Source organism: Callorhinus ursinus, unplaced genomic scaffold (genome assembly GCF_003265705.2).
Source record: "Callorhinus ursinus isolate GAN/ISIS: 27379988/994484 unplaced genomic scaffold, GSC_fseal_2.0 scaffold7, whole genome shotgun sequence".
In the NCBI taxonomy this organism is placed as follows: Eukaryota; Metazoa; Chordata; class Mammalia; order Carnivora; family Otariidae; genus Callorhinus; species Callorhinus ursinus.
The window spans coordinates 41,045,806-41,069,310 of NW_027397069.1; the positions used below are offsets into that span (position 1 = coordinate 41,045,806).

A 23,505-nucleotide genomic window follows, 5' to 3' on the forward strand; every position below is an offset into this window, starting at 1 on the left:
GCCTTCAGCTCAGGTTATGATCCTGGCGTCCCGGGATCAAGTCCCCCATCGGGCTCCCTGCTTAGCAGGGAAGTCTGCTTCTCCCTCTAACCCTCTTCCCTCTTGTGCTCTCTGTCTCTCATTCTCTCTCTCAAATAAATAAATAAAATCTTTAAAAAAAAAAAGAAATGCCATAGTTTCCTTATTAGGGAAACATGTTTAAAATCTCATCATTAAGGGGCGCCTGGGTGGCTCAGTTGGTTAAGCGACTGCCTTCGGCTCAGGTCATGATCCTGGAGTCCCGGGATCGAGTCCCGCATTGGGCTCCCTGCTCGGCAGGGAGTCTGCTTCTCCCTCTGACCCTCTTCCCTCTCGTGCTCTCTATCTCTCATTCTCTCTCTCTCAAATAAATAAAATCTTTAAAAAATAAATAAATAAATAAAATTTCATCATTAAGAATTAAGTCCTCTATGCTAAGGCAAGAGTTCTCCATTCAAAACCAAATACTCCATGGGAGAGTTAATACATTTAAATTAGCGGCTAATACTTTAGAGTACAGCTTTTTGGAAGGTTGCCAATTAAATAACTGAAGAAGCTTTGAATTGGATGAGAGTCATAATAAGAAAGTATAGGTAGGAGATAGTGCAGAAGTCCCACACTGGGGAATTGCCTGGAATCAGAAGGTGTAATATGCTATATGGGGGTATCTCACCAGCTAGAGCTGGAAGTAGAAGCTGTGAGCCCCAGTGTGGAAGGATAGTGACAAACTGCTGTAGGGACTAGAAGGGAATTAGGAAAGCAGCCAATTCAATCCCCTCATTTTACGGATGAGGAAACTGAGCCTGAAGTGCCTTGCCCAAGGTCATACAGCTGGTTAGCGGTGGGGTCAGGTCCCTGATTCCTGCACGGTGCCTTTCCTCTATATCATGAAGACAAACTACACAATTTTGCTTAAAATGGCCCTGCTCTCAGGTTCCAGCCCCATGCAAAGTGAGCGAGATTGGTGAGGTGGTTGAAGCAGTCTATTTGGGAGTAGAAAATGCCTCTCCCTGAGGCCTCCCATTCTGTTGGTAATGTTTGGGTAAATGCATCAGTGTGGTCTGTCTCTGTAGAGATTCGCAGAGAACACACAATATTCACATGCTTATATTGTTTTTCGGTGGAAGCAGATCTTACTGATTAATTGGACTCCAAGTCCTCCTGGTTGAGGACATTCACAGAACGATTTTGCTGCCAAACATGTAGTCCCAGATGAAGACAAATACTGCCAGTCAAATGGATGCTAGATGAGTAGAGAATGTTCATGGAATGGTGTGTGGAAGCCATCACCTATGGAGTCTTTAGGGAGGTGACCAGCCACATCATCTTTGCTCTCTCCTAGGGCAGATGCTGAGTACTTTTGTAATTGGCATTTTTAGAATTTGTTTCTGAAGCATTGCCTTTTTAGAGTTTCTCTTGAAGCATCAAGCTTCCTCATTGTGGCTGAATAATCATTGGTCATCTGCTTCTACGTGCCTTGCTCTCACTTTAAAGGAAGGCTTTCAAGGACAACCCCCACACAGACCTAGCTCTGCGGAACTTGGAGCCAAGGATAGTCTTGTTTCTTGAACAGCCATCTAGAGAGGTGCTTCTCAAACACAAAGGTGCATATGAACCACCTGGGCATCTTGTTATAATGTCGATTCTAATTCAGTATGTCTGGGATGGGGCTCGAGATTGCACCTTTCAGACAAGCTCTCAGAAGATGCCAACGCTGCTGATCTGTAGACCACACTTTGAGTAGCAAGGTTCTGGCTTAGCTTCGGCCTGACTTGGGGAGACGCTTATGAGGTCTGCTTCGGGAGGCTTTTCTCCACTCCATTCCTAGAAGAGTGTTTAACCAGGACCTTCCTGGGCCCAGAGGGAAAATTGTTGAGCCTATTATGCACTAGCAGTGAACATGGATCTTTGTACCTAAGCCTTCTTAATCAAATCTGCAGTATTTGTGGGTGGGACTGTTTGCTTGCACAAACACCCTACACTTGCCCACAGTAATTAGGTAATTGAATTGCAAACAGTAATTAGCTGCCTAACTGCCTGCTTGTTCATGCAGGTATCCAATTTGCTTTTGAAATGTGGGCTTATATTGGTGAGAATGGAAGGTGCCGTTAAAGACTGCAGACACAATTAAGAAGGCCCATTGAAAACCTGGCTCTGAGTGAGCCGGCTGTTGCGTACTTCTCCCTTACTACTTTTTTTTCCCCTCCCTATTTCAGTTACTCGGATTACATTTTTTCTCTGTGACTTGGAGAATCTCAGTTCCATTGTGTTACTTAAGGAAAATGAGAGGTGGTATTGGATGCCGGTTTTCATGTCTTCGGGATAAAATGAAAAACTCAGTGTTGTGTAATAGAGTGACAGCTGGTCTGCTGCTTTCTAGGGGAACTGACAAGCTTGTTTACTTCCTGGCCGCTGGTCTCTCTGCACAGCCCATCGTGAAAACAGGTGAGGGCTCCTGATGCCGTCTCTCCCACACAAGTGGGATATGTGCTCCAAACCATGGCCCCCAAAACACAGTTCTCTTTTAACCCATGTTCATTTTCATAACAAAGAAGAAACCAGAAATCAGAAACATCTGCCTCTCTGATGAAGCAAATTCGTGTCCAGCCTTCCCAAGAAGCTTCACTGAGGTTGTTAGGCGATTTCCCTCCAGCCATTTGGAGCTGTTAATTCTTTTAAAACATGTCTCCCAATCCACTCTACCCACTTACCTCTAATGTCTGAGATTTGGACTCTCCTGTGTCCTGAGCTGTGTGGGTCATCAGTGCGCCAAGCTCTGCTGAGGGCAGTGCGGTGATCCGATTCACATCACGCCCTGGCGCTCTTCTGTGGCGGCTTCAGAAGGGTGACCTTGAAACTGCTGACCTCCAAAACCCTGTTCAGCTGAGCGGGCCCATCCTTTCTAACAGGTGAAATCTTCGGAACACGCAATTATTCCTAATGTAGAACAACGGAGAGTTTTTGTTAGCATAGCGCAATCTTTGCAAGTTATATTATGGTAGTATTCATTTACTAATACCGCATGCTGAGTCATGGGTCTTTTCGGTTCTTTCATGTAATAATAGTTTTGACTCAACTCGAGCACACAGGCTAAGTTTTTAGAAGAAAATATCTTGCAAAATCTCCTCTTCCTTTTCTTTTTTTTTTAAATAATTGGCACGAAGACCATTGTGTGGTCCCCAGCTTTAAAAGATGTCTATAAAAGAGGACTTAGAAACATTTAAACTTGTTTAAATAGATTGTTGAAATCCATTTAGTTTTAATTTCATTATGAAGTCTACTAAAGGGCCAGTGGTCAAGGCTGTTACTGGAGCTTTCAGAGGTGGAAATCTGAGGCATCATTAGGAAAAAAATTAAAAGGAATAAAAACCAAAGGCATTTTTATATTCAGTGCAAAAGAAAACACTCAGATACAGAAAACTATGACTATTAAAAATAATAAGAAGGCAACTTAGATGTTAAGCTGAGAAATTAGAACATTAATGATGGTTGCTCCCATTAGATAAAGAAAGAAGTGAAGTGTGTAGTAATTTTAAGATCCCTCCTCCCTTCTCACAATAGTCTTCAACAAGCACACTAAAAGTCTCCTTAATATTGTTTCTTATCTATTAGGGACTGCAAATTCCCAAGGATTCCTCAGAGAGTTTCCTTTTGAATTGATTTTTTTTGAAGAGCTAGCTTTCCTGGTGAAGAAGTCTGACCACAAAATTGAACCTGGTCCCTCCTCTTCAGCCCTCCTGGAGTGGCCTTCGTATGGCCTTCATCATTTTTCTGCTGGACCATGACAATCTCACTGAATTAGCCATGCCCTCATCTTTTATTTTCTCTTCTCACGTACACTGTCCACACTGTCACCAGAATTATTTCTTTAAATCAAAAATCAGCATGTTACTCGAATGGTTCCCTGATGCTCAGAGATAAAATCCTTATTGTAGCATGGAAGGCCGCTCACAGCCTGGCTCCTATATTTTTAGGCGGCTCTCTCTCTTGGCAGCCCCTTATCCAGCCATGCACCCCGCACCCTGGGCATATTAAACCTCTGAACAGTCCCTGAATGTCATGGGTTCTTGTTACACTCTGTCACTTGGTCCAGTGGACAGGGAATCAGATTGGGATAAAACAGGGACCAGTTGTAGGGTATGGTCAAAACTCATAGGAAGGGGAGAACTTATGGGCAGATAATTGGGAGTGATTGTACTTTAATCCTTTCAAAGGTTTATTGAGTAGAAAGAACACTTGTCTAAATAAGCTCAGTGCATAACAGTTACCCATATCACATTGCTTTATAACCAACATTCAAGGAATTATATTAGCCTCTTGGCTACAGAGCATATGGAAGTCCAGATGGGTGTAGGTTTTTTTCCCTTTTCATTTTGTTTAACTTGTGCTGACGGTATCAGATTTTCCATCTCCAGAGTCATAGCTTATACTTGTAAACATAGTGAGTTCAGTGGCAGAGGGGAGGAAAAGGCAAAAAAAAGTGTTTTATGAGGAGAGGACAGCATTTACCTTACTTCTTCATGTCTAGTAATACACAGGTATCCATGAAGATCAGCTCTCTAGCAGGAAAAATTCAAGGTTTGGTGCTCTTTAGGAAAGAGACAGTTTATAACATCTGCAGTTTCATAGAGCTGAACAAATTTTTTGATTGAGTTAAATTTTTCTTTTAGATAATCTATAACCTGGGAACGAGAGTGGAACTTTTGGAAACAGCCTCTGATCTTTCATTTTGCTGCTCATTCTGCCTTCTCTTCCCTGCTACCGTGCAGGTCCGGGGCCCTTGGTCTCCTAGCAAAGAGAAATGACCTTCATTTCTAAGAAGCTGGAGAGGAGAAGAAGTCAGGGATCAGTGCTGATGGCGGGATCCTTCTTACAGTTGGGAGATGTCTCTAACGCTTGTTTGGTGCTTCTTTTTTGGGAATGTAGACAAACAAGGGGAGTAGAGGAGTCCTCCCACTAGGAAGTAGGACCCTGCATGGGTCATACTTTGCATTTGCATAGACCACAATAAAAATGCACATAGACACAGTCTCCTTAGAGTCACCCAGTATAAGTGAGCACATTTTGCCTACCCATTAGGAGGGTACTTTGGGTCACTTTTGCTGAGAAATTTATTAAAATGGGTCATGTCAGATATTTAATTAGAAGAAACAAAAATTACCTGTGCTATGTAAAATATAAAAAACACAAGTACCCTTACTGCTGGCTGCCCTCTTGTGAGAACCCTGCCATGATTGGGATTCAGACTACTCAAAACCAGCAAATTCGCTCAACAAGAGTCAATCATGTTCAGAGTTGTCTCCTCTAGCTAGATAAGAGTGTTGCAACTAGACTGTATCGAGCAATGGGGGAGGGAGAGTGAAAGAGCCATGATTTCTGACAAAATCAAACCGCCTCTCTTCCAGCTAGAATGCGCAGAAAACCTGACTCTGATTACTCAGGAAAGTCAAAGGCAGTGATTTTGGAAGCACACAACTTGCCTCACCTATAACTGCTAGTTCTAGAGCAGCCTCTAAAGGAGAGGGAGGATTCACTCATTTGGTGGGTTCCAAGTGATTGCTATGTATACACTACCATGCCAGGAACTGGGAAAAGCTAATGAATGTGCTAAATCTCTGTTCTTATTGGGGTCGATGTCTGGTGAGAAATAGAAACAAGATGGAGCGTGATGGTAGCCAGTCTACTTGGAGATACACTACTCAGGTAGCTCCTAACTGTACCAAACACTGTGCTAGTCAGGGCTTTGAAATCCACCAGTAGATCCCATATTCTAGTTTGAGATTTCTAAAGCTTTGACTTCCATAACCCCCACTGCATTGATTTATATAGTCATTTCATCTTTATCTCAAGAGCAGAAGGGGGATGCTGGCAACCTTCAAGTTCTGAAGACAGTAACGCTGCCTTCGTAGGCCGTTTTGCTAATTCTTCCTTCATTCAGGCAGATCATAGAGTTGCAGCTTGTAGAGTTGAATATGATGCCATCTACATTCATCCTTCCAGCAGGAAGAATGTGAAAACTAAATCAACAGGGGAGTCGTGATCACTGAGACTAACAAGTGACCCCCACCTGTTTGCTGTTATGGCAGAATGATTCCCCCTACCACCATAATTCATATGTCCAAGTCCTAACCCCCACGATCTCAGAATGTGACTGTATTTGGAGAAAGGGCCTTTAAGGTGGTAATTAAGTTAAAATGAGTCTGTTAGGGTGGGCCCTATTCAGTCTAGCTGGCGTCCTTATAAAAAGAAGAGATTAGAACACACAGAGAGAGAGACCTCAGGAGTGTGTGTGCACAAAGACCATGTGAAGACACAGTAAGAAGGTGGCCATCTGCAGCCAAGGGGAGAGGCTTGGAACAGCTTGTTCTCTTGTTCTCTTTCCTCTGTTCTCAGAGGAAACCAATCCTGCTGGCACCATGATCTTGGACTTCCAGCCTCCAGAACTGTGAGAAAATAAATTTCTCTTGTTTAAGCCACTCAGTGTGTGGTATTTTGTTATGGCAGTTCTAACGAGCTCATATACTTGCCTTTGTATCTTTTGAATATGCTGTGGTTCGGTAACTTGATGGACTAACCTTTCAAAAGAAAAGAACCATACCTCTCCTTAGTTCCCATTCAGACAAGGAAAGGTGCTTGAATTATTTTCTAACATCTCTCATGGTCACTAAACTGGACACATCTTGAACGCTGTATTTACTTTTTGGCAATCTCCCAAATCCAGGGGGCACTATTAACTTTGTCTCCCATGGAGTGAGTTCTTGAAGAGTAGAACCTGAGACGTCTCCCAATGTTTGATATTTTAATATTGACATGCTTGAAGAGAGGGCTCAGAAATAAATGACCACTTCAGATCTGTTCTGGCTCAGTGACCCACAAGTATATATACCTTGAAAGAACTTTGATCTCCTCCAAGCCTTTATATAAATTCAAAGTAGTTAATATTTTTAAAATATATTCTGCCATTAAAATCATTTTTTCTATTGGATGCGGTTGAAAATCACATAGGTAATATTTAATAATCAGGAGATTGACATGTAAATCACCATTGTTTGAAAAAGCTCACTGATGCAAAGATGTAATTTTCTCTCTCCTCCCCAAACCAGGAAGAAAGCAAATAACAACCTTCTCGTAGTCCTGTGGTTAATAGATTGAAGATTTGTGTTGGGGGAGGGGGTATAAAAATGCTTTGTTCCTGGTGCTTTCTGGTTGATAAAGCCTTTCCGAGGCTTCTTACCGAAATTCATTTCCTCCGCTTCATGACTAATTGTGGCATCATAGACATGGCTTCAAAATCCATGTCTTTTCTATTTTGCATTTTGCATTTTTTCCTTCTGATTCCTAGATTTAAAATTCCAGTTGTGCTAGAAATCATGATATGTCTAACACTTTTTGAAAATTATATAGATCAAAAGAGAAAGCGTGTTCATAAAAAGCTTTGATAGTCTCCTTCTAATAAACCCCTCTTTTAGACATTTTTAATTTATACAGAAAAGCAGTGTTCAGTTGGGAAATGCTCAGATATTGTGCTTTAAAGTCTTAATTTATGTGATCAGCTTGATCCACATGGTGCACATTATCCCTAACTTGTTGGCAGAGGGAAAAATTTAGCTTGATAATATTTTCTACCCTTTGTGAAAAGAAAATATGCTTATTAAGGAACCCGGGAGGCAATGTTGGGCTGCTACTAGCACAGGGACCAGCCCAATGTGGGCAGAGTTGCTGTGGGGCTGCTAAGGAGACCTGTGCCTGTTCAATTTTCTGCTGCTCTGGTCCCTGAGAGATCACTAATTCCTTTTTTATGCGATAGCCAAATCCAATAGCAATGAAGACAACAACTATGTTCGATAGGTATATTTTTGCCAGCTTACATTAAATAATTCATTATAAATTTTTGAAGGACTGAAATTAGCCTTTATTAAATATAGAAGTAGGCATCATCAGCAGTCCCTGATGAAAGCAATCAACCCCTTTAATGATTCCTCTCTCCAAGTGGTATTGTCAGGACTGTTAATTTTTTTAGAGCATTTCTTATTGGTTATAGGTTATGAATCATGTCCCCCCACCCATAAAAAAAAAAAAAAAAAAAAAGATGTTGAAGTCCTAAGCCCCAGTACCTGTAAATGTGATCTTATTTGGGAATAGGATCTTTATAATGATCAAGTTAAGATGAGGCCATTTGTGTGGGCCCTCATCCAATATGACTGGTGTCCTTGTGCAAAGGGGAAATTTGGACATAGAGACAGACATGCACGAGAGAAGATGACATGAAGACACAGGGAGAACACTACAAGCTGAGGAACTCTTGAGGTTACCAGAAGCAAGGTGAGAGGCACAGAACAGATTCTTTCTCCTAGCCTTCAGAGGGTATCATCCCTGCAGACACCTTGATTTCAGATTTCCTAGCCTACAGAGGCATAAGACATTACATTTCTGTTTTTAAAGGCACACGGTTTGTGGTACTTTGTTATAGCAGCCCCAAGAAACTAACACACCAACTAAGTCTACTCTACCATGGTCAGGATATTTCCACACATTTGAAGTCTTTGCATGGATGCCATGTGCTCACATTAAATAATCACTTCATTTAAAATGGCACCACCAGACATTTATCTCTATTTAATTTTTCTCCACAGCAGTTACTGTTTCATGCACAATATATAATACTTATTTATCCTTTTTGTCATCTTTCCCCTCACTAGAATGTGAGCTCCACGGGGGCAGTGAGTGTTGATGATTTTGCTTTCCCCAGAGTGCACAAAGCTGATACTCAGATAATTGTAAGATGCGTGATGGAAACAATTAATTGCTTCCTCATCTCACTCCATTCCAAGTCAACTTCACCACCTATCTCACTTTGAACACTACCACTCCACAAAGACCATTGCAAGGGAAACAAAAAGGAAGAATGAAAGGGTGTTGCCTATTTTCATGTATGATTTTTTTTTAAGATTTTATTCATTTATTTGAGAGAGAGAGCACACAAGTAGGGGGAGCAGCAGACTCCCCACTGAGAGGGGAGCCCAATGCGGTGCTCAATCCCAGGATGCCAGGATCACGACCTGAGCCAAACGCTGACACTTAACCAACTGAGACACCCAGGAGCCCCTGTTGGCTACATAGTTCACTGATATGTTTGTAGCTTGTTTTTTGCTTTCTTTATAGAATCTTTTTTTTTCTTTGGATTTTTTTTATTATTAACATATAATGTATTATTTGTTTCAGGGGTGCAGGTCTGTGATTCATCAGTCTTACACAACACACAGCACTCACCATAGTACATACCCTCCCCAGTGTCCATCACCCAGGCACCCCATCCCCCAACCCCCTCCCCTCCAGCAACCCTCAGTTTGTTCATGTATGATTTTTTTGTTTGATGTGTATGTACTTTGTTGGCAAAACATCAGATTCAATAAATGAGATTATTTTTGCAAGATTAAAAAAAAAGGATGTTACATAGGAGATGCTGGGAAATTTGCCTAATCTAGGATGTAGTTCATTTGAAGTTACGAGCAGTAGGGGAGTAAGACAGATGTTTTTATCTTTCATTTCTATTCATCCCTATACCTTGGTGTCAGCCCCTTTCAAGTCTATGAGATTTCAGTAATTTTTGAATAAGTAACATTTCCGAAAGGATAGCACAGCAATTTTGAATGTTCTTGTTTTATCTGAAATCTCTGGTTTTAGATTAACTGCTCAAAGGGAAAAGTCAAAGATTTATAATCTGCTTGGGTTCAGATTTTCATCCAGGACACTTCGGTAGCCACTATGTCTGAGTAGATGAGTGATTGTTTTTCATGACTGTGACCTTATGGTCTCGTGGGAGAGTGAGCAATGCTCCATAATACTGGTCCCTGCAGGCAGGGTGTTCTATTATTTGGATAAGGCTATGGTATCCCAGGCTGAGCCCCTTCTTCAATCTCTTCTAACCTAGAATAGTATGGTCTGGGCTGTCCCAGGGTTTTGTTTAATTTCTGTCAGGGTTGGTTCAATATAGTTATGCCTAACTGATCACCATATTTTCATGTTGCTTAAAGTATAATTTTTAATTCTCTTGTGAGTTATATTTCCAATCCTAGAACACAGAAAAGCAGTGGTCTGGGATCAGAAAGTCTTACCACTCATACCTATGGCCTTGGGCAAATTATTTAGTCTTTTGAAGCCTATGAAAAGGAGTAACAATTGCTAACCCTACAGGATTATTATTTAGAGAAAAAAAATGTATATAAGGTTCTGGGACATGGTAGGTGTTCTGCAAATGACAGAGATTGCTATTTTCCTTGTAGGCTGGCAAATTCAACAATGTATTTACTTAACCTACAGGCTCTAGGCTGCTCAGATTTCAGCAGAAATATTAACAGGGGAGCCTTTCCTCACAGGTTCAGGCAGCGAGGTTATGCCTCCGATCCAATTTGCCTCTTCCATATTACAGATATGGATGTGATTCTGTGCAGGGAAATTTGGGTTGCAGGTGCCAAGAGGAGAAGAAAGTATATGTGTAAATGCTCAGAAAGACTGGAGAACTCTCTGATAGAGTCTTTCATAAAATCCCACTTGGACAACACCCCAGTGACCAAACAAACAAAACCCCAAACACCCCAAAACCTCTTGCTTTGACAGTTGCTGAGACTGTCCCAAGCCCACGGGGGATTTGTGAGTCCACATCTGTATTGTTTGGGCAGAAACACTTAGTGTGTCCTTGAGCTACAAGCTCCCCTGTTTTGCTCAAACAGTACTAACTCCTAATTCCACTGAGGTGGGTGGATGTTCATTAAAAGCATTTCACTAGCATACAGACAAAAAGGAAATCAACTTGAAAGATAATTTATGAGCAACCTTTTTTAGTGTTTGAAAATATGCCAGCACATCTAGCAGCAGCCACTCAGGTTTTTATGGATTTTTTGTTGTTGTTGTTTGTCATTTTGGTACGATAACTACCCGTAGTCATTAGCTCTCCCCATTTCTAGCACAGGATCTCAAACATCTGCCACTGCCACCAAAATGCCCCTCAACGGACTTCAACTTTATGTCCCTGAATTGGGAATTTCATCTCCCATCAGTGGAATTAGGCATATGTCTTCTTTAGCGGGCAGCCTGGTGATTCTCAGCTGCAGTTCTGCCTTCCTAAGGCCGTTTGTACCCACGCCCCTCCTTGTAACTGTGCTTTTGCTTCTCTGTAGTCCCATAAGTATCTTCTCTCTCCTGCTGGACTGCAGGCGCACCGGGGGCAAATAGGAAACTTCCTGCAGTTTTATTCTCGTTCTGCACCAGCAAAGTGGGGGCTCAGTAAATGCTTATTGAATATATTTTGCATATAGTTCTGTAGACGTAACAATACTGCACAATGTCAGACAGGGGAGGAAAGAGAGGGAAGAAACTGAAAGAAATCGCCTTGGTTGTTTCTTTCCATGAAATGATTTTATATAGTCATATGTTGGTCAAGGTCCTACATTTTCACAACTGTTGGAATTATCCACACTTACAATAAAGGATGAAAACTCTATGTTTATATATAGGAGGTTGGGTTTTTTTTTTTTTCCACCCTAAACATAAGTTCTCAAAATAAAGGATGCTAGATTGGATTTTCCCTGCAAATGGTTTATCCTGGAAATCTTTTCTTTCCTAAGCACAATGCTGGATATTTACAGCAGCTACAGCTCATCAGTCTCACCCCAGTAAATTATCCTGAGAGATCACAATATTGCATCTCAGAGGTTTTAAAGATATTAACATTCTGGTATGATGCTTTTTCTTCCTTTCTTTTCTTTCTTTCTTTCTTTCTTTCTTTTTTTTCTTACTGGAAAGAAACTGATGTAATTTGACCTTAAAATATGAAAATGCGATCCTCCATTCAGACCAAACAGAGGCTCTGTATCTCATGGACAACATTTCCTGTAAATACCCTATGTGTGTTCTAAAGGATGTGTTTTTCATGGTCCCTAAGTGAAACTCAAATCATGTGTGCTCAGAAATGTTGCCTTTCCAGAATATCCTGAAGGCTTAAAAAATATTTACAAGTATGAACCTCATTATGAATGTAATTTACCATCTAGGTGGCCGATATTCTGACTAAAGAACAAATGTTTTTTATTTTCTTTAGATACAGATATATTATTTTTATAAAGGATGACTATTATACTTGTGCGTTTATAATACCAAGAAATGTAGAAAATTAGGCAAAAAGGCAATGGTATAATTAAGTCCACATATAGCTCTGTGGGATTCCCTGTCAGGCTGCAGTCGCTGTCCTGGTGTGCACACTGCTTTTGTCCAGGCTTAACACAGGCAATTTCTAAACGGGAAACCAGATGAAGCTGGGGAAACCAAAATTTATTGGTTTCTCTTAATTTAAGACATAAGTGATCAGGACATCATCAGTAGTCGCCAAGGGCAATGCTGCCCAAGGCCCCTTTTTAGGCCTTTCAAGATTGCCCTCCTGGCACACTTACTGAGCTCAGAAAAGATCCAAATTAATCTGGAGAATGAGAAGTGTTTCTAATGTCAGGTCATTAGCAATGGAAGGTAAAGGAGATTTTCACCATTCCTTTGCTGCAGGCTCAGGATTCCTGACCACGTCCAGTCTGTTCAGAGAGCAGGAAATCAAGAATGTAAAGAAATCTTAGTGAGCATTGCCTTTTCGGGCTCATTTGCCTTATGATTGAGGCCAGGAGATGAATGTGAGTATTTATGCGAGTGTGTATCAACGTATGTGTTGTGAATGTGTGTGGTATATATGCATGTGGTATATTTGTGTGTATACATATGTGTGACGCTGGTATGTGAGTGTGTGCTATGTTTGAGTATATATGTATGCATGTATGTGGCGTGTGTGTGTGTGTATGTGGAGTATGATGCGTGTGATATATGTGTGAATATGTGTACATGTGTGTGGTGGTGGGGTGCATGTATTCGTGTGTGTTTGGGGTATGTGATGTATGGGTGCTTATGTGCTGTGTATACGTGTAAGTTCCGTATGTGATATGTAAGCGTGTGGAGGGTTATTGGTAAATATGTTTTTACTGAAAGAAAAGTACCTCCAGTTGTTATCCCCTCCAATCCATGCTCCTCTCTGCTCCAGGTTTATCTTTCTAAAGCACAAAGCTGAGTTTAGAGTATCCCTGCTCAAAAAAAAAAAAAAATAAAAAATAAAAAGAGGAAGAAAAGAAAGGGACTCCCCAAAGTCTAGAGAAGGCAATTGAGGGCCCTTCTCAGCCTGGCCCCAAGCTCCTTTTCCAGCCTGCACTGTCAGGCACCCATCACCTGGTCCCACCCTAGCCCTCTGCATTTCACCTGCAGCCTCTAGGGAGACGGGCAAGTGGTGGCTCAGAGCCAGACTGCCTGAGACTTTGGGCAGTTTTTGCCATGGAGGAGCTGCTTGATTTTGGGCAAGTTACTTGATCTCTCTGTTTCCTCCCTTATGCAGTAGGAATGATGATAATACCTCTTCTTATTGGAGAATGAAGATGTCTTTGTGAGGATGAAAAAGGTAATACGTAGAAAGTACTTAGAATAGTGTCGGGCACCAAGTAAGTGCTGTGAAAACACTTGGCTATTATTTATATTGTCCCAGGACTCATGCACTAGCCTCCATATTCCTTTGGGATGCTTTTCCCCTTCATGTACATGTTAAAAAATCTTTTCTGGTCCACCTTAAATATCATCATCAGAGCCAGCTATAAAGCTGAACTAATGAAGTATTGTAGGCCAGTGGTTTAGTGCTTGGGTAGGGATCAGAGAGATCTGGGGTCAAATCCATTCTCTATTCTATATCAACAACTCCTTTTTAAAGTGTAGTTTTCTCATAAGTGAACCGGAGGTACTACTAGGCCCTCCCTTTTTGGGTATTGCCATTGTTAAATGAGCTAATGTATGGGAAACGTGTCATGAAATCATCATACCCTTGGCATTTCTTTTTCTTCTGGACGCATACACACAATTATCCACCTTGTGTTTTACTCGCCTGGCACAGGTCTGGATTATATCAATTATTTTGCTTTCCCTCCATTGCTTAGTCCAGTGCTATGTTCATGATACACCATCAGAAAACATTTGTGGAAAAAACAAATAATGAGAATGAAAGAGGAATCAGAAAGTGAATCATGAACTTTGAGGGTCAGCCTAAAAGCCATTACTGTAAGAATATATAACGATATTGATAAAACATTCAAAGAGCTGCCTTTAAAAGTTTCATAGCCCAAAGATACCCTGAAATCTTTGGAAGGCAAAAGACTTTTAAGAATCTACTTTAATTTGTTTTCATCCCCCATTTCTTTTGTTGTCATGTGGTGAGGAAGGCTGATTCTCAGGGTCATTGCAAATTGATTTTGTGCTGTGCACTTAAAAGAACTGAAGTAGGTTCTTAGAGTTTTGTTCACTATTATTGCTCCTAAGGATTCTCATTCTGATCATTGATTTAATTTTTTTTCTTTTGGTTATAGCTTTTTGAACTACAAAAAAAAATATTTTAGCAAAAGTATTAGCCCTGTAGATAATTGCTCTGGGATTTTTTTGGTGTTGTAAATATATGTGTAGATACATTGTAATTCATATGATCCTCAAAAATCAAATTTGTTGAGTACAACAAATATGATATCTTTCTGCTGCTTATGTTTTAAAATGTCTTTAAAGATCTTTGTACAATTTGTTATAGAAATTTTCATAATCTGTGGTAGTAGTCAAAGTGTGGAAGGTAAGAGGGAATGTGTATAAAATACTATATTTTATCATTTTATTACTTATATACTTACAGAAAGTGTTTTAAAAACTGGTATTTTGTTCTTAATTTTTCTCATTATACTTGAAAAGGGCTTTCAGTTTGCCTGTTCTAACAGTTTATAGCAAAACCCAATGATCCCCTTTGTAAATATCAGAACTGGTACATAAACTCCAGAGGGACCCAATCTTTAGCAGCCCAAGTTGGTCACTGGGAGATTGATTTTATGAATTGGTATTCAAAGTGTTTCTTGCCCTGATAAAATGTAGCCTCTTCCTCCACCTGAATAGGGTTCTATAATCCACCATTTTCTCAGATTCTTTAGCTGTTTTTTTCAGATTAATATTCTGCTGGGAGGCTGTGTCCAGACATCCTATGAAACAGTAATAAATGGACTGTTTGCCCTTTGCTGTGGTTTTAGTCAGCACCTTGGAGAGTAGAAGTTAAACCTTAAAAAAGGAAGTGATGGAAAATAAAAAGGGAAATCTCACAAGGTGATAAAAAAAATCATTCAAATTATAAGTGGGAGATGTATACAAATGCTCCATTGATGAAATGGCTTTCCTTACTGTGTGAAAATTAAAGAATCCCTGGACCCAAACCCCTTTAATACCCACAAACAAGACTCCTGCCACGGCAGGAAGTCAATTATCTCCATGGCAACCAAAACAAATAGTGAATATTGCCTTAGCAGACAAGATGGATAAAAGGTGCATCTAAAATTAATTTATGTCTTGGGATCAGACACTTGAGATGAGAGAACTGGTCCATAAAGTACCCAAGAGGAGCTATTAAAAGAGAAACAAAATAAGTCCCTTGTTGAGTTCCCAAGGGAGCTGTGGTTGGAGCATATAAATCCTTTTTGCTCTGCCTTTAAGGGGAAAAGTTGTCAATATGTCCCCATTTACATGGCAGCTTTGATGATGGCCCCCTGTAAATCTCAGGCCTGCCAAAGAATGTTTATTAAGAAGTGCCTTCAAAAGTGATCTCTTAATCCATCCTCTTGTACATTTGGGGATTTATTATTATTATTATTATTATTATTATTGTTATTATTGTATAACTCAATTCTGAGATGCAGAGATGCCTTCAAAGATTAAAGTTCAGAAAATTTTGAGACTATAGAAATCTTGCATTAAAAATAACAGGAAGAGGGAAAAAGAGAGAACACCACCACCAGCACACAGAATTCTTGGAAGCAACCATGGGGCTGTAAATTTTTCATTAAGTGCAAAAATTAAAAACACTAATTAAACCACTGTTTGGAAAATAACTCCAAATATTTAAAGGAGATTTTCAGGAGAGACAAAGTGTGTCTGCTCTTCTGTGCCTAGAGATGTGGCTTTTTTTTTTTTTTAAGATTTTATTTATTCACTTGAGACACAGAGATAGAGAGAGAGAGAGAGCAGGAGCAGGGAGAGAGGCAGAGGGAGAGGGAGAAGCAGGCTTCCCGCTGAGCCAGGAGCCCGATGTGGGGCTCGATCCCAGGACCCTGGAATCATGACCTGAGCCGAAGGCAGACGCTTAACCGACTAAGCCACCCAGGCGCCCCGAGATGTGGCTTTTGAAATCAGGGAGACTCCAGCAGGCACCTACTTTGTGGGGAGTCCATTTCTTACCCTGAGTAGGAGGATGGTAGGACAAGAAGGCTGAGCAGGATGCAGATCCCAACCATTCCCAGTTAGGGCGGAGCTCTTCTCCCCAGGCTGGAATCACATTTAAGACTTAAGCTGATTCAGGTTTCCCCTTTCTAGTAGATCCATCCCACACCCTTTCTCCAAGGTCACAGTTCCCTCCGTCAGATGCAACATTTAGTCAGTCCCACAGAAGCTGTCTCTTTCTTTCTGGGGTCTCTTGTTAGACTCCCTTCCTTTCTATCCACCCTTATAATTGCACAGCTGGATGATTATTACAGTTCCCTAACTTACCTAGCCACCTTCTTGCTCCCACTTGTATTTTTCCTATGCACTTGGATTCATTTTTCCAGATCATTTTATTTTTCATTCCTTTACTAAAAACATGATGACGAAACAAAACAAAACAAAACAAATGACTTCCTGTTGCTTGTAGCATAAAACCCAAATTCCTCTGTGTGACATTTATGGTTCTCCACCAACTGACCTTAACTTGTACACCAACATATCTCCCCACCAATTGATTCCACAAATCCATCATTCTAGTCATTATCACTTACCACAAATGCCTTATACTTTCCCATGTGTCCTTACTCCTGCAATTCTTGTTACTTACTGGAATAGCCTCCCCTATGGGCTTTATTTCTTTCTCCCCAACACAAAGAGCACCTCTTATACATCTCTTAAAAGCCAACTCATATTTTACATTTCTGAACACTTCCTAACCTCCCAGCCCTCATGATCTCATTTTCCTCTGAATCCAGTGGTATTTCATATCTGTGGTAGGCAGAATAACCTCAAGTCACTGGAATCTGTGATGTGTTACCTTATAGGGCAATAGGGACTTGGCAGGTGCAATTACAGTTACAGACCTTAAAATAGGGAGGTTGGGTAGATGGTCTCAATCTAGTGACACAGGCTGAGCCCTTAAAAGCAGAGATGGCTGCAGTCAGAGAAATGTGATAGAAGGGAAAGGTAGAGAGATTCTTAAGTGTGTGGAGGATTTGAGGTGCTGTTGCTGGCTTTGGGATATAGGGGCCTACATGCGAGAAATGGAGAATGTTCTCCTAAGAAGTTAGGAACTAAAGGTGGTCCAGAGGTGACAGCCAACGACAGAATGGGAGCTCAGTCCTTCAGCTTCAAGGAACCGGATTCTGCCAACAATCAGGATGTAATAGGAAGGTTCTTCCCAGAACTTCTCAATAAAAGCCCAGTCTTGATTTTAGCTTTGTGAAATCTGGGGCAGAGGAACCAACTAAGCCAACCCCAACTTCTGAGATAAGAAATTTGTGTTGGTTTAAGCCACTGAGTTTGTGGTAACGTGTTATGAGAGCAATAGAAAATTAGTACAATGTCCTTACTGTGCATTTCACAAAGTGGGGTGTTCAAGAGACTGGGGTTTAGAATTGGACGTTTGGGCCAGAATTCTGCTTCAATATGCACAGATTGCTTGACCTTAAGGCAAGTTACTGAATCTTTTAGGTTCTACAGTTTCATCATCTATAGTAAGGAAACCCATCATCGCTCATGATAATTCATAGGATTACAATGAGAATCAAGTTAGATATGACATATAAAGGCATTAGAAACAGGCCTCCCACAAACTAACATTCAATAACGCTATGCCTTGTGGCTATTTATATTAATGATGAGTTTCTACAAGTAGATTCTAAGTTCCTGAGATATGGACAAGCAATGGATTAAAAATGATCACAAACTCTTCACAGTTCTTCCCAGGAAGTGACGAAGCTGCTTTTTCTCCATCACTTGCATCTGGACTGGTCCTTTTGACTTCTGTTGCCCAAAAGAATATGATGGAATTGATGTCGCGAGAGCCTCAAGAGGCCTTGCAACTTTTGCTTCTTTGCAATGCTCTGCCATCACGTGAAGAGGCCTGGGGTAAAAGACAGGCAGGAGAGAGGCCTGGCCATCTCTGTCACTTCAGACATCTCCACTAACCATCCTCCTAACCAACCATCAGAGCATCTAGCACCAGCCAAGCCCCCAGCTCACTGCAGCTGCAGAAACCAGCACAAGAACTGCCCAGTCTGCCCACAAGATCCCAAAATATAATAAATTGCTGTTTTAACCTGCTCAGTTTCACTTTTGCTTGGGCAGTAATGCATAGCTGATACTGGAGATTATCTTAACCTTCTTTGCATTTTCTCCAGTAGTATCCTTAGAACTTAGCTCAGAGGCTTGTACATTATCAATACTCAAGTGTTTATTAATATAATTATTACCTACTCTCTTTCCTTGATTTTTTTATATTCAATTTATTTATTAAATTAAAATTTTAACTTAATCTGGTTATAAAGAAACCTAAACATGTATTTGCAAACGAGTTTCATCATTTGGGTAAAAACACACTTATCCTTAAACTGCGTAGTCAGGATAAGGCAAGTAAGAAAGGTGTCACTGATTATAACTGGATAAATGTGTGAGTAATATATCTTTGACTTATGCTGATTCTGTGCAAGTCATGTAGCCTGTATGGGCCTTGGTTAGCTCATCTGTAAGTTGAGAGGCTCGTATTAGAAGCTCTACAGTCTTGGGGCGCCTGGGTGACTCAGTCATTAAGCGTCTGCCTTCAGCTCAGGTCATGATCCCAGGGTCCTGGGATAGAGCCCCACATCGGGCTCCTTGCTCAGTGGGAAGCCTGCTTCTCCCTCTCCCACTCCCCCTGCTTGTGTTCATTCTCTTGCTGTCTCTCTCTCTGTCAAATAAATAAATAAAATCTTAAAAAAAAATAGAAGCTCTACAGTCTTTTACAAACCCCACATTCCACCATGGAACCCTCTGTCTATAATCTGGCATAGACAGCTGTGTCAAGAGGGCAGAAGTGTTGAGTTCATTCCAAGTTTAAAGCAGTTGTCAGAGAGGAGAGACTAGCCTTTGTGGTACAAGCCAAGACCCAGTGGTCACTGGTTTAAGCAATTCTGCTTCATGATAAATTTTGTCATTTGTTGGGAAGGAAATTAATTGGTGATCTTTGTCTAGCTTCCTCTGTCCATATCATAAAGTACATCACAATTAGCAGATGGCTGGCAGCCTCAGCAGGGAGAAGAGAACATGGAATCATTTTAAAAATGAATGGGCCTCTTATACCTTGCCTCATGGCACTTTCTTTCACATTTGTGTTGCAATAAACACATGTTGCAGGAATACTAAAAGATGCTAAGACTTGTTCTATGTTTGGGCAGTAAGGGGAAGGAAGAAGATAATTTTCTTAATCTAAACTAATCTAAATAATGTCTTATGCCTCTAGGGAGATAGTTTATGAATACAAATTATTTTTTGTTACATGATTACCTTGCTCTCCTAGTAAGTGCCTGCTACTGATCATAACAGAATGAAAATGATCCCTCCCTCTGGACAAAGTATCTAAGAGCCTCCTAATGGAGAGTCACCGAGGTGTTCCATCCACTCCCAGGTCTGAGGATATACAGAGCTGCTGCCTCTGGCTTCCTGCTCTCTACTCCAGACCTTCTTCTTTATTTATTTATTTTTTTAAGATTTATTCATTTGAGAGAGAGCACAAGCAGGGGGAGAGGCAGAGGGAGAGGGAGAAGCAGACTCCCCACTGAGCTGGGAGCCCGACATGGGGCTCAGTCCCAGGACCTGGAGATCATGACCTGAGCCGAAGGCAGATGCCCAACCATCTGAGCCACAGAGGCGCCCTGCTCTAGACCTTCTAACTGTGGCTGGCTTCTCTGGTCTCCATCCCATAGCCGTGGATGTGACCCTTCTTTCTTCCTCTTCATCATTCCCACCCCCTCTTCTAATTCTATACTAGTGACCTACAGTTTGAGAGCCACTGGCCTTCCACCTCTGACATGAGTCCAGGCTTCTGGAACAAATACCTTATCCCTGGACTGGGAAGTAAAGATAAAACATTTTTTTAAAGATTTTTAAAATTTTTTTATTTGAGAGAGAGAGAGAGAGCAGGAGCAGCTAGGGGCAGAGCAAGAGGGAGAAAAAGTCTGAAGCAGACTCCACACTAAGCGCAGAGCCCAATGGGGGGCTCTATCCCACAACCGTAAGATCATGACCTGAGCCAAAACCAAGAGTCGGACATTTAACGGACTGAGTCACCAAGGCACCCCAAGATAAAACATCTTTTAAAGTTCATGTAGCAATAGAGAAAAGTAAACTAAATCTCTTAAAAGTTTTCCATATCTCTAGCATGGCACACACAAACAGAATATACTTCGACAAATCATTGGGATGGAAACAATTTCAGAACCCAGCAATTTTCAGTATTTTTCATCATGAATTATTACAGACAGCCATGTGACACACACTTGCACAACTGTATGTAACTTCAGCTCAGCGTACTTCCCATGACAGTCTTACAAGTAATTACCAAATATTTTTAGACTTAAAAAAATCAGTGTGATCAAATAAATGGTCACCAGGCCATCAGCCAAATGTTGATATAGATTTAAAATTATAATACTTTTAGAAAAATTTTGATGACCCTCTTCCAAAACAGTATAAATTGTGGTAGACTAAGGAGTTGCCATGGTCACTGAACTTTAAAAATGCGAACACTAGAGACAAAAATATACTTCAAAACTCTTGTGAGTACTTATGCTTCCGGCAATAATGGACACAGGGACCGTCATTACCCTTAAACAACTAGAAGACTGGATCAAAGATGTATGAAACAACCATGTTCAACCATTGGACCATATGTAGAACGTGAGAGTGGTCCCTGAGAGAAGGCAAACAAATGAGGTGTTTTCTATAATTGCCCCAGTTTACGGACTGGAAAGAGTTTTCTGGCTACAGAGCAGGGAGGGAGAACCAAAACAGAGCCCGCGGGCCCCACTGACTTCAGGATACCCAGCTCCGAATTTAGGAAGGATAGAATCAGGGCCAGGACAAGGGTGAGGAAAGTAAGCACCTGCCTTAAGCACAAAATTTAGAACAATGCCCCAAACTGAGTAATCAAGATAAATAATATTTTAATCCAATATTTTAAAAATCTAAATTAATGTTAAAAATCACAATGGACAAAATATCCAACTTTTAAATAAAGACAAAATCTGACTCTGAACTTGCATGCTTTGGCTTTGCTTGCCTCACCCTAATCTTGGCCCTGTCAGAGTTTTTAATTTTGATGAAGTCCAATGTATCCAATTTTTTTTTTTTAAGTAGGCTCCACGTGGAGCTGGCGTGGGGCCCAATGTGGGGCTTGAACTCATGACCCTAAGATCAAGACCTGAGCTGAGATCAAGAGTAGGACGCTTAACTGACTGAGCCACCCAGGTGCCCCTATCAATTTTTTTTTTTTATGCTTAGTACTTTGCTAATCAAGTTTACAAAGATTTTCTTCTATGTGTTCTTCTAGGAGCTTTATTGTTTTCACTTTGAAATTTAGGTAGGATTGCTATCAAATTATTTTTGTTTACAGTGTGAGATGGGGTCAAGATTCGTTTTTTTATACCGATATCTAGTGGTTGAGGACTCATGAGAAAGCCCATCTCAACATTTTGGGGCCCTCATTCTGTGCCACTACCACCTCTGGGGTTCTAGCCCTGTAGAATTCAGTGGCTTCAGCTGCCCCAAGTCTGATCTCTGCCTTCCCAGCTCAGATCAACTTCCATGATCTGCTTAGACTCCAGCTTACTGCACTATAGTCAGAAATTTGTCCCCCGTCAGACGGCTCTGTAATAAAAAGACACACATCATGAGTTCTTTTTCTCAGGGACCCAGCCTCACACTGCTTGTGGTCCAATGCCTGAACACATATATTTGTCTCAGTGTTATGCTTGGTTATGATGGGAGTGCTACTTTGGTACCAATTACTCCCCTATTGTCAGAAATCATCTTTTTTTAAAGAATTATTTATTTATTTGTCAGAGAGAGAGAGAAAACAGGCAGGGGGAATGGCAGGCAGAGGGAAAGGCAGGCTCCCTGCTGAGCAGGGAGCCCGATGTGGGACTCGATCCCAGGACCCTGGGATCACGACCTGAGCCAAAGGCAGAGGCTTAACCCACTGAACCACCCAGGTATCTCAGAAATCATCTTTATACAATATTAATGAAGGAGCTCTTTTATAGTTATTTGATACAGTATTTTTTTTAAAGATTTTATTTATTTATTTGACAGAGAGAGAGAGCACAAGTAGGCAGAGAGGCAGGCAGAGGGAGAGGGAGAAGCAGGCTCCCCGCTGAGCGAGGAGCCCGACGTGGGGCTTGATGCCAGGACCCTGGGATCATGACCTGAGCCGAAGGCAGCCGCTTAACCAACTGAGCCACCCAGGCGCCCCTTGATATAGTATTTTTAATCATACTGACCATGCATCATATATGATGGTCATATATCACTCCTTTGCATACATGACACACAAAATATAAGTGACGTTGGATAAGGTATTCCTGGAATTTCAAGCTCTTTTGAATTAGTTTAATTCAAGTTGTTGGTGCTTGTATTTTTCCATGCAATAGTGCTCTCTATGTCACTGCGATCATTGGCAATGCAGCATTCCTCAAAAGACTGATCTATTGATTCTGTGTTTCTCTTCTAAGTTTCTGTCACTTCTGAATTCTGATGTTGGTACTTTTAAGGAGGGTCAACGCACAGGCACTGCCACCATGTTATGACTGCCACCTGGTCCATTGTAATTATTAGATGTCATGGACAGTAAGAAGGCATCCAGATTTCAAAGATATTAAAATGTAAAAAAAGAGTGCATATTAGAATTAGTGTGATACACCATTTGATGTTCAAACTATATGCGTCTGAATAGTGAGAAAAGTAGAAACCAACTATTAAAAACATAAAAATATTTTTCTTATATCATGGGGACTATAGTTAGCATAACTCTAGAATTGATTGCCAATCTTTACTGTTGCAACAAACACTTATTCCACTGGTAATTTTTATTACTGTGGCTAAATAGAGAGTAAAAGTTATTTTGAATGTCAGTGTGAAAAAGAAATGTGTAAGAGAAAAAAATAATAGCTACATAAAAGAATCGTCTCCTGGGCACCTGGGTGGCTCAGTTGGTTGAGCCTTCGGCTCAGGTCATGATCCTGGAGTCCCAGGATCAAGTCCCGCATCGGGCTCCCTGCTCGGCAGGGAGTCTGCTTCTCCCTCTGACCCTCTTCCCTCTCGTGCTATCTCTCATTCTCC

At 41.0% G+C, this 23,505-nt stretch overlaps 1 long non-coding RNA gene across 1 annotated transcript in view; it reads left to right on the top strand.

Annotated features, from left to right (window-relative positions):
- The window catches only part of LOC141373053 (uncharacterized), a 58,989-nt gene extending 40,630 nt beyond the window's left edge, over positions 1–18,359 (top strand). Inside the window, exons 2-4 of the long non-coding RNA XR_012378681.1 lie at positions 12,571–12,692; positions 13,439–13,501; positions 18,090–18,359. This is a non-coding gene — a long non-coding RNA (uncharacterized lncRNA). The remainder of the gene's footprint in view (positions 1–12,570; positions 12,693–13,438; positions 13,502–18,089) is intronic.
- Positions 18,360–23,505: the final 5,146 nt, after the last annotated feature.